The following is an 11,467-nucleotide window of genomic DNA, read 5'->3' on the forward strand; positions in this document are numbered from 1 at the left end:
TGGGAGACAGGACGAGCTTAGATTCAGTGGCGGCTCTTACCTTCTAGCTAAATGACCAGAAGGAAGTGAATTAGCTTCTTCGAGCCTCCCTTTCCTGAGCACTAAGATGGGGGGATATAAGACCTCCTTAAAAGGCTGAGACAAAATTGTCTGCAAAGCGCCTGGCTCAGCCGCAGGCTCATAGCAGGTGCTCAGTAAAGGTCAGCGGCCTCGCCCCTTAAGCCCTGACTCACCTGTCTGGCGGGGGGTGGGGAGGCGATGCTCTTCATTCCCTCCTTTCCAATTCACTGATGAGGCAGGACCCAGACCGAGGGGGTAGGGAGCCCTCAGTTCTACCCTCTGAAGGAGGAATTGCCTTCGCCAGGGTGAGAGGAGGGTTGCACACCTGCCTTCACCTCCTCCTCTCCCAGGTTGGCCCCTGTGCCCCACTTCCCATCTCACTCCATTGTGTGTGAAATCTTCCAGCCCCAAAGTTCACTGGCACCATTGCGCCTGGGCAGGTTCCCAGAGGAGTAGAGGATGGACAGCTGAGCTTGAGGAGCTTAGGGCCTGATTGGGGGAAAACGGCTGATACAACATGAGAGCCAAAATTTTTAACTGCCAGGTTGCAGTGGTTTGAGAAGCTGGAAGCTGATGTGGGCTAGGATGGAAGGCGGAGGGCGGGCCTGGGCCCAGGATTTGGACTGGTAGAGGTGGAGAAAGTAACCACGGAAGCAAGACAACTGTGTTCTGCACAGAACCCCTCCTTCCCCTCCTGCTCCAGCTTCATCTGGTCCAAAGGTTCTGGGCTTATAGGAGCCCATGAAACCCCAGCCCAGAGAACTCAGGACTTGAGAGAAGTGGACAGAATGTCTCTGACCGCATATCGTCACCCTTCCGCTGTCAAGGCCATCTGTCCTTGCTGCAGGCCCCAGACAGTGGTTGGCAATATACCTTCAATATTTTTTATTGTGTGAGCTGGTTGTCCTACTATTGACAGATGTTCAAGAATAAACGAGTGGAATTTAATATTATTGTCAAATAAAACTTGATTCCTCCTGGATTTAATGACTTACAGTTATTTTCCTGCCAGTTGGCTAGTTCATGTAAATCACTTCACATAGAGTGGAAATAAGATTCTTGGGGGGTTGTTTTGTTTATCTTTTTGTAGTTTTCCTCTCTATCAAAAATACGCTTGTGCCGAAATTTTCTGTGTAATCCTCATCGCGCTGCCGAGAGGAAGGGAAGTGAGATCCTTGCTGACCCTCTGGACCTGGGGCTGTTATTAGACTTGGCTCATAGGGAGGGAGAGAAAAGGAGGTGAAGGGATGGTGGAGGACACCTGTGACCTGGGAGAAGTAGGTAAGCACCAGGCTTCCAGCACAACCACGTGAGACAGAGGAAGAAGGAACCGTGAGAGGCTTTAGCTCTGTATCAGCTAGCTGTTGCAAACAGGAAAGCACACCTAATGCTCGATGGACTACAAGTGTGATCATTTATTCTTGCTCGTACATCTACAGGACATCTAGGGATCAAGGTGGGGCTCAGAGTGGCTTGGCTCCAAGCTGCAGGTTGGGTTCAGGTCTGCTCTATGGGTCCCTCCGGTACCTTGGGTCAGCATGTTAGCATAGGAGGGGTAAGCAGAGACATGTGATGCCTCCTAGGGCCTGAGCCTGGAACTGGCACAGTATCTCTTCTGCCAACATTCAGTTGGCCAAAATCGATGAAAGACATCAGCCCACAGAGTCAATAAACTCAGCAAACCTCACACAAGAGAAAAATAAAACTACATGAGAAGAGCACTTCACCTCTGATATTCTTTCCAAAACCCTATGACCCAAGACTAATAATGAGGAAAATGCCAGACAAACCCAGATTGTGGGACATTCTACAGGATAATCTGACCAGTACTCACTACAGTGTCATGAAACACAAGGAAGGACTGAAAAATTCACAGACTGAAGGAGACCGAGGAAACCTGAAAACTAAGTGCAATGTGGGATCCTGAAACAGAAAGAGAATCTTAATGGAAAAACTGCTGAAATCCCAATAAAGTCTGGAGTTTAGTTTAAACACACACACACACACACACACACACACACACACAGAGGTACCTCCTTGTCAAACTTCTGAGGGAAAAAAGGTAATGAGAAAAATCTTAAAGACAGCCAGAGGAAAAAAATACACTTAATCTTCAAAGGAGCAACAACTAAACTGAGAGCTCCCTTCTCTACGGAAACAGTGGAAGCCAGAATACAATGAAATGACGTACTTAAAGTGCTGAAAAGAAAAAAACAAAACCTGTCAACTTAGAATTCTATACCTACAATTGTTCAATGATTTTTAAAAAATTATACACTGCTCACAAGAGAAATGCTTTAAATGTAAGAACACAGAAAGGCTGAAAGCAAAAGGATGGAAAGGATAACACCATGCAAACATGTCCCAAAAAGATGGTGGTGTTACACCAGTATCAGACAAATATTTTAATGTCAGAAGCATTACAGAAGATAAAGAGGGACATTTTATAAATTTAAACTATAAAACAAAAATTGACAGAATTAACATCTCCACAGCCATAGTGAAGGACTTTATAACACATTTCTCTCAGGAGCTGATAGAACAAATAGACCAAAAAAAAAAAAAAAATCAGAGTTATAGAAGATCTGGACAACACAATTAACCAATTTGATCTCATTGAAATAGAACACTGCTCAACAACAATAGAATTCACATTGTTTTCAAGTACGAGTAGAATATCAAATTTCAAATGATTGAAATCAAACTGAGTATATTCCCTGACTACAATGAAATTAAACTATCAATAAGGTAAATTTTACTAGAAAATCCCAACTGCTTGTAAATCAGGCACTACATCTCTAAATAATCCAGGGGTCAAGAAAGAAATAAAAGTGGAAACTAGAAAATATATTGAAGTGGTTAATAATGAGTATATGTTATTGAAACTCTCAGGATGCTTAAGCAATACTTAGGAGAAAATTTATTGCCATAAAAAAGCATATCTTATAAGAGCAAAAGCTAAAAATCAGTTATTTACATTTACATCTCAGAAAGCTAGAAAAAGAATAGTAGATCAATCCTAAAGAAAGTAGAAGGAAGGAAATAAGTGTAATAGCAGAAATCTATGAATTAGAAAACCAACATACTAATTGAAAACCCCCTAGCAAGACTGATGAGAGAGAGAACAAATTATCAATATCATGAATGAAAAAGAAGACATCTCTACAGATCCTATACACACTAAAAAGGTAATAAAGGGATATTATAGATTTACCAATACATTTGGTAATTTGGATAAAACAGAGAAATTTCTCAAAAATAGTTTGCCCATCTGACAGAAGAAATGGATATCCCAAATAGGCTAATATAATTAAAGAAATTGAAACCATTATTTTCTTAAGTAGACTGGCAACCAATCATCTTTTTACTGTCTCCATAGTTACAAATTTTCCAGAATATCATATAGTTGGAGCCATACAGTATGTAGCTTTTTCAGATTGGCTTCTTTCACTTAGCAGTATGCATTGAAGATTCCTCCATGTCTTCGTGGTTTCATAGCTCATTTCTTTTTGTTTGCTGAATGTTTCATTTTATTGATGTACCACAGTTTGTTTATTCGTTCACCTACTGAAGGACATCTTGGTTGATACCATTTTTTGGCAGTTCTGAATAAAACCGCCATAAACATTTGTGTGCTGGTTTTTGTTCGGACGTACATACGTTTTCAACTCATTTGGGTAAATACCAAGGAGCACAATTGCTTGACCGTATGGTACAAATCTATTTAGGTTTTTCTGTTTTGTTTTTTAAATGCCAAATTGTCTTCCAGTGTGGCTGGGCCCTTTTTTCATTCTTACCAGCAATGAATGAGCGTTCCTGTAGCTCCACATCCTTAGTAGCATTAGGTATTGTCAGTGCTATGGGTTTTATCCATTCTAATGGGTGTGTAGTGATATCTCATTGTTGTTTTAGCTTGCAGTCCCCTAAAGACTATGATGTTGAGCGTCTTTTCATGTGTTTTTTTGCCGTATGTATATTTTCTTTGGTGAGGTGTCTGTTCAGATCTTTTGCCCTTTTTTTTTTAACATCTTTATCGGAGTATAATTGCTTTACAATGGTGTGGTTTTGCCTATGTTTTAATTGAGTTGTTTTCTTATTGTTGAATTTTAAGAGTTTTTTGTATGTTTTAGATACCAGTCCTTTATCGGATATGCGTTTTTTTTTTGGTTTTTTGTTTTCTAACAATATCACAACAGGTTGAGAGAGAGAGAGAGATGGTGGAAGGAAGGAACATCTTTTTACTTTAGTATCTTTTTTTTTTTTAAGTATTTATTTATTTATTTATGGCTGTGTTGGGTCTTCGTTTCTGTGCGAGGGCTTTCTCTAGTTGTGGCAAGCGGGGGCCACTCTTCATCGCGGTGCACGGGCCTCTCACTATCGCGGCCTCTCTTATTTTGGAGCACAGGCTCCAGATGCGCAGGCTCAGCAGTTGTGGCTCACGGGCCCAGCTGCTCCGCGGCACGTGGGATCTTCCCAGACCAGGGCTCGAACCCGTGTCCCCTGCATTGGCAGACAGATTCTCAACCACTGCGCCACCAGGGAAGCCCCGGATATGCATTTTGCGAATATTTTCTGCCAATCCATGGCTTGTGTTTTCATTCTCTTAACAGTGCCTTTTGCAGAGCAGGTGGTCTTAATTTTAACGAAGTCCGATGTGTCAATTTGGCAGCTTCCCCTGGGGCCCAGGCCACAGTGGTCTGGTACCATCCTCAGGCCTCTTTCTATGGTCCCTGACATCCACGTCACGCCTCCTCCAGAGGGATGGCTCTCCCACAACCCCTGTGTCAAGGAACGCTTAGAGCCCCCTCAGTCTGCTCAAAGCAGAGGCATCAGAGAGTTTTCCAGCCCCTGCAGCTTCACCCACATGGGAGACGTGTGTGGACCTGGACTGCTTGGCACCTGCCCTGGGGCTTCAGACTTCCCTTCCCCCACTGTCACGCCCACCCCACCCTCGAGCACTGGGAGGTTAGCCGCTGCCCTGGGAAGAGGGCTTCTTGGTTTTCTTGGGGAAGAAGCTACTCCCTCCTTTACCCAAGTCTCTGAATCCCTCTTTTCACTCCCCTAACCCTAACCAGCACAAGCAGGGTAAAGGGAGCCGGCTCCCCTGGGAAAGAGTGCCCACCCCATCCCCCTGGGGCAAAGACAGGCAGCTGGCAGGCTATCCCCATCTGTGCCCTTTATTTCTCTCTGTCCCGGGCACCAGGCACACCTGTGTCCTGGGCCAGTCCACAGCCCCCAGGATCTCAGTCTGCTTGGGCTGCTATAACAAAATACCATAGAGTGGGTGGTTTAAACAGACATTTACTTCTCATAATTCTGGAAGCTGGGAAGTCCAGGGTCAAGGTGCTGCCAGGTTTAGTGTCTAGTGAGAGCTCTCTTCCTGGGTTGCAGACGGCCGTCTCTCACTGCGTCTTCACAAAGTGGAGAGAGGAAGCTCTGGTGTCTCTACCTCTTCTTATAAAGACGCTAATCCCATCATGGGGTCCCCACCCTCAGGACCTCATCTAAACCTAATTACCTCCCAGAGGTCCCACCTCCTAACACCATCACATTGGGGGTTCAACATACGAATCTGGGGAGGACACAGACATTTAGTCCATAATACCTGGCAATTCTGAGCATGTGGTCCCTGGAGAGGCGGCTGTGGTCATGGCAGCCACACCCGTGTGCCCCTTTCTGCACAGGGCGAGTGGGAAGAAACAGGACCCATTCGGGGAATCTCAGAAATTTAGAGCTGGAGGCCAAGCCTCGGAGTCACTGCAGCCTGACCAGAGACTCTCCCCTGAACATCAAGGTAGCACAAAGCGAGATACTAGCAAACACTTACCGTGCACGGGCCCAGCACTGTCCACGTGCTTTACGTGCTTACGTCATCTCGCTTACGCTTCCCAACGCTGTCCACGCACTTTACGTGCTTACGTCATCTCACGGATGCTTCCCAACGCCACCACTGTTACCGACCAGGGTTCCTGGACTCTTTAATCAATAGAAATTGATGAGAGGCCAGAGGAGGAATTCAGGCGAGTCTTTACTGGGACTCGTGCTGCAGCAGAAGGGAGCGAAAACAAGCAACAGGTGTCCTTGCTCACTCCCTGAGGTGGGGCGAGCTGGTCCCTTAAATGGGGTGAGGCGGGGTTGGGCCGGAGCGGTGGCTCAGGTGGTCTGCCCACCCCCTTGGTGATGGCGTGTGCAGGGATCATGCACAGGACCCTGCTTTTGCTCCTGGCACCTCAGAAGTGGCAGTTGGGTTTTGACCTTTTTGTATCTTCTTGTTCATGATTTGTGTAAACTGCGCATGCGTGCAGGTATTTTTAGCCCCTTATAGTTTCTTTGTATTCTGTTGCTGGAGGAGACATTTGTCCAGGTGCAAGCACTGCAGTAGAGGGTCCCAGGTCCCAGCCTGTCTCATCATGAGGTAGGTACTATTGTGCCCCATTTTACAGTTGGGGAAACTGAGACAGAGAAGCTAAGGAACTTGCCCAAGGTCACAGAGACAGTGAAAAGGGGAAGCCAGGACTCAGCCAGGCACCAGACTCCCTGCTCTTAACCCTGCTCTTAAGCTCTGCTGCTCCCTCAACCCCCTCATGTGAGCTGTGGGGAAACTGAGGCCCAGAAAAGTAAAGTTCACACAGATCTGAGGGGGATGGCTTCATCCTAATGGACTTCCAGAGGAGCCCTGCTGGTTTCACAGCTACCCTCTTCACACTCCCTGGGGATGGTGGCGGGTAGGGTGTGGAGAAGTGGAAGTCGGGGGGTGAAGGAGGAGAGGAAAGGGTTGGCGGGGCTCCAGGCAAGCCCGTGTGGCCACTGCTGGGGGACGGGGCGGGGGAGTCAGGAAGGAAGCCCTTGGTGAATGAATGTCACTTCAGCCCCCAAAGCTGGCCCTGGCCCCAAAAGGGTCCCCTGAGACCTCGGGAGAGAGGAAAGTGTGGGGAGGGAAGGGAGCAGAGCAGCCTTCCCCACGCCCAACCCCTCCCCCACCAAGGAAAGGGCCCTCTCTGAGCAAAACTGTAGCCGCAGGTCTACAGAAGCAGGACTGCCTGGGAAAGAAGCCGGAGAAAGCTAGGAAGGCTTTGCAAACACACTCTCCAATCCCTCGGGTTACAGATGAGCAAACTGAGACCCAGAGAGGAGGGGACGGAGCAGAGGCAGCTGGGACCAGAGCCCGGCCAGGACGCTCTGTCTCCTCGAGTTGCGTGTGCACAGGCCAGGCAATTTGCGCAGGTAATAAAGGATTGGGCTCTTCGGGTTTTCTCACTGATGTCCTGCTCCATCCTCAGCCTTCTAGGGGCGAATTTTATACAGACAAGCGCCTCCAGCTCCTCCTCCACACTCTGCGAAGCTTGCAGACCTGCCCTGGAGGAACCTGCCTTATTAGGAAGGTAAAGGGGGGAGCAGTGCGAGGGTGCTGGGGCAGGGAAGGATGGTCTGCAGGCTGACCTGAGAACAGGGGGAGTAAGAGGATCCCAGGCCCTGCCCTCCAGGGCAACCCCAGGTTCTCTCTGCCCTTGACCCCGTTTCAGAGGGGCCTGAGGGGCCTGAGGAGTTTGGAGGGGGCACAGGTGCAGAGGGAGGCCTGGGCAGAGAAGTTTTCCTCACCAACTTGAAGGATGGCTTGTGCAAGAAGGAATGGTCTGGGTTTCTCTGTATCTTTCCCATCTTGATCCATGTAAATGTGTTACTAGTCCAGAAAATACAGACATTTAAATTTAAGAAAAGAATGTGGTTGGTCCTTAGGTACTGATAATGATTTCCAAGAAACAAAGCAAGCTGACAAACAATCTGTATAAATCACCCCAAGCTGTGGGCAATGGTGATCACTGTGAGGGGAGGGAAAAGAAACTGGGAAGGGGGAGGAGGAGGCTTGCTTTTTTATGCTATAGACTGCTGTATAATGTTTGTTATTACCATGAAAATATATTTTTGAATTGCCTGAGCAATTTTTTAAACGCTAAAATTTAAAAAAATGTTGATAGTGTTTAAAATCGAAATTCCTTCTCCCCCCAAAATAAGAGCAGCTGAAAGGTGAGGGAATGGATAAAAACATAAATCAGGGGGTTTCCCTGGTGGCGCAGTGGTTAAGAATCCGCCTGCCAATGCAGGGGACACGGGTTCGAGCCCTGGTCTGGGAAGATCCCACATGCCGCGGAGCGGCTGGGCCCGTGAGCCACAATTACTGAGCCTGCGCGTCTGGAGCCTGTGCTCCGCAACGAGAGAGGCCGCGATAGTGAGAGGCCCGCGCACAGCGATGAAGAGTGGCCCCCACTTGCCACAACTGGAGAGAGCCCTAGCACAGAAACGAAGACCCAACACAGCCATAAATAAATAAATAAAATTAAAAAACAAACAAACAAACAAACATAAATCAGCTTCCTACAAAGGTCACCCCGTTAGCCCTAACTCTGCGTGCTCACACAACCAACAAAACCACACTGCTGGAAGTAAAGGGTGCAAAATTCCCAATACGTGTACTGTTCCTCGCCAGAGAGTACTAGTTGCTAACGAGGTCCCAGGTGATACCGATGCTGCTGGCCCAGGAGCCATGCTTTGCAAAACGCTGGTTTAGGGCATGATATTGTTCTGCTGCCCTGGAGGGAATTCACTAGAAGCAGAGGTGCCCACCAGGTGAGTGCCAGCCTTGCCACTGCCTTGGTCTTCCTGCAGTAGAGTTGAGAGCCAAGGAACACGGGCCAGGCTTCAGGCTGGCTCAGCCTGAAGGTCCTCCCTGTGGTCCTACAATGAACTCGCTGGACTCAGTGTTTCCTGGTTCAAGTCCCATCACCTGCCAGTTATACGAGCCTTTAAACTCAAGTTTACCCATCTCCATAATTGTCCTAACTCTTGAAGTGATTGTATAGATAAAGTAAAATGTGTTTCCGTAACAGCTATTTCCTGGTTTATTACCTCTCACTGCTTTCTAAGGATGGGTCCTACCAACCAGAGAACCATTTGTTTTTTGGTTGTTGTTAATGAGTTTGGGGTATAAAAACTGGGAGGCAAGGATTAGAATGGAGTTGAGGTTCTCTGAATGCACTTCAAGAGGACTTTGATACGTTTGTGAAAAAATCTGGGTGGGAGGAGCCAGGAGTTAGTGAGTTGGGGTCATGGGGAGAAAAGAGAAAGGAAAAAAAAAAAAGAACTCTACCAGTCCAACGGCATGGCCTGGAGGAGGGCGTCCGGACAACAGAAATATCCACGGAAGATTTTTAAATAGCTTGTTAAGAGATGAGTAATATCCACTTCTTTTCCATCCTCCTAATGTAATCGTCAGTAAAATCTACATTGCTTATTAGGATTTTCTGAGAGTGAACTCCTTAGAAAACTCAAAGAGATGATGGGTTCTGCATCGGCTGCTGAATGCTCCCAGAGGGGACCCCTGCAGAAGATGGGGCTGGAGCAACGCACAGGTGGCCCTGGATTTCCTGTATCCAAAACAAATAATTCTTCCCTGACTCCAATACCCTGGCCCTCTAGAGTGCCCTGATCCCAGCACTCATCTCCCTACCACCACAGTTACAAGAGGATTTAATGTGTTTTAATTTGTTTAAAAATTTAAAGTTTCATTTGTTTAAACCTCTTAGCTGCTTAGTAATAGACAGGGAAATAAGTAAGACACATCTTTCTGAATAAAGGGGGCTGGAAAGAGGAATGAGGACGGAACAGAAGCAGTGGATTGTCTGCAGGGAAGAGAAGTAACTTGGCAGCTCCAAGGTGGATTAGTGAACAGACTTGCAAACGCCCAGGCTGGGATAGAGGAACCTGGGAAGCTACCACAGCTGTGCCCAAAGGGGCCGTAGATGTTGAGCCTCTGCTTCTGTATCTTGGGCGTTGATCACCCCAGAGTGGCTTTGCAACCATTAGCTAACCAGGTGATCTGAGAACCAGAGCAGTACGTGCAGGCAACCCTAACCCTCTCGAGTCTGATGCTTATGGATCACGTGGTCTTGTTGGGGGAAAGGGCTGTTCCTCAGAGATCGGTGCAGATGGGAAACTTGGCAACAGATGGCCTGAAAAGCCCAGATTAAACAAACCCTAAGAAGAGCATCTGGAGGGACATGGTGTCACTGGGAACAATCAGAGGGGCAATGCCACCCCCTTGGTGATGGTAGGCGTGGTGCGCTGGGGGCAGGTGTGGGGTCTTGGTCCTTCCCCGTCCACCTCCGTCACTCTCTCTTTGTCTCCTGGCTGGCTATCAGCTGCGTGCCCTCAAAATGAGGGCGCCTCAGCTCCTCCTTGCAGGGGACAGCTCCCAGGCTGTCCACGGTCACCAAGCAGCCGCTTCCGTGGCTACCACACCCATGGTAGTTGCAGAGACATCAGCCGATGATAAGAGGAGCAGAGCAGCCACAAGAGGCTGACATCAACTTGTGATTTCCGACTCAGGCCAAAGCTGATAAGGAGAAGGGGCTGCCCATGACGGCCACACTGCTGGCTGCTGCTGAGTCCTGAACCTGCAAGGGCTGAGTTCTTGGTCCTTTATCCTGTCCTGGACTTATTCACTTCACTCATTCATTCCCTCATTCATCCGTTCATCCATTCATCCCTTTGTTTTATTTACTGAGCGAAACTGTCTCTTGACATTCTCTTATCCTGTGATGGATAGAATAATGAATAAGACCTAGCCTCTGCTTTCTCAGAACTTATAGGGGGAGGGATGCGGCAGACATGTGACCTAAGAATACAAAGATGCAAGGTAAAATGTGAGTTCAGTCACGTGAGTGGGACCGAAAAGAAGTAGCTATGAGAGGGAAGCTGAGCTCTAGAGCAAATGATTCAAATTTCTGGACTTTTTTCTTTTTTTCAAATGGCCTCTTCTACAAAAGGAAGGGATGGAACAGAGCCCATTCAGCCCTTGCAGAGAAAGGTCAGCGGCTTCTCCTTTGGTTGCAAAGGAGAAACCCAAGTGACAGAAACCCAATGCAAACAGTCTTAATCGAAAAGGAGGGGGCATTTATTGGATCACATAGTGGAACAATTAAGAGAAGATCTAGGCATCAGGGTTTCAGGCACAGCTGAATCCAGGCATTCATGCTGTCTGCAATCTGCCTCTCTCCAGAGCCATTTAGGCATTAGGCCAAATCGGATGACAGCATAGAGTGTGTGAGTTTTTCAAAGGTCTAGAAATGTGTTGGAGAGTCCCCAAAATATTGCTTGGCTTCAAAATATGAGAAAAGAAAGAATATGACAAACTAGCAAACATGTCACCTTGGAGGTGATCTGCTCCCCAGCACTGCTGTCTCCTGATCATCAAGGTCAGCCGATGCTTTTTCGTGCTCTTCATCCACGTCCTCTCTGCAGTCTTGGACACCGTTGACCATTAAGCCCTTGACACTGTCCCCACCCCCAGCTTTCATGGTACTCCACTTTTCCTCCTGACCTGTTTTTCCCTCTTCTGTACTGAAGGAAG

This window comes from Eubalaena glacialis, chromosome 19 (assembly GCF_028564815.1).
Source record: "Eubalaena glacialis isolate mEubGla1 chromosome 19, mEubGla1.1.hap2.+ XY, whole genome shotgun sequence".
Lineage (NCBI taxonomy): Eukaryota > Metazoa > Chordata > Mammalia > Artiodactyla > Balaenidae > Eubalaena > Eubalaena glacialis.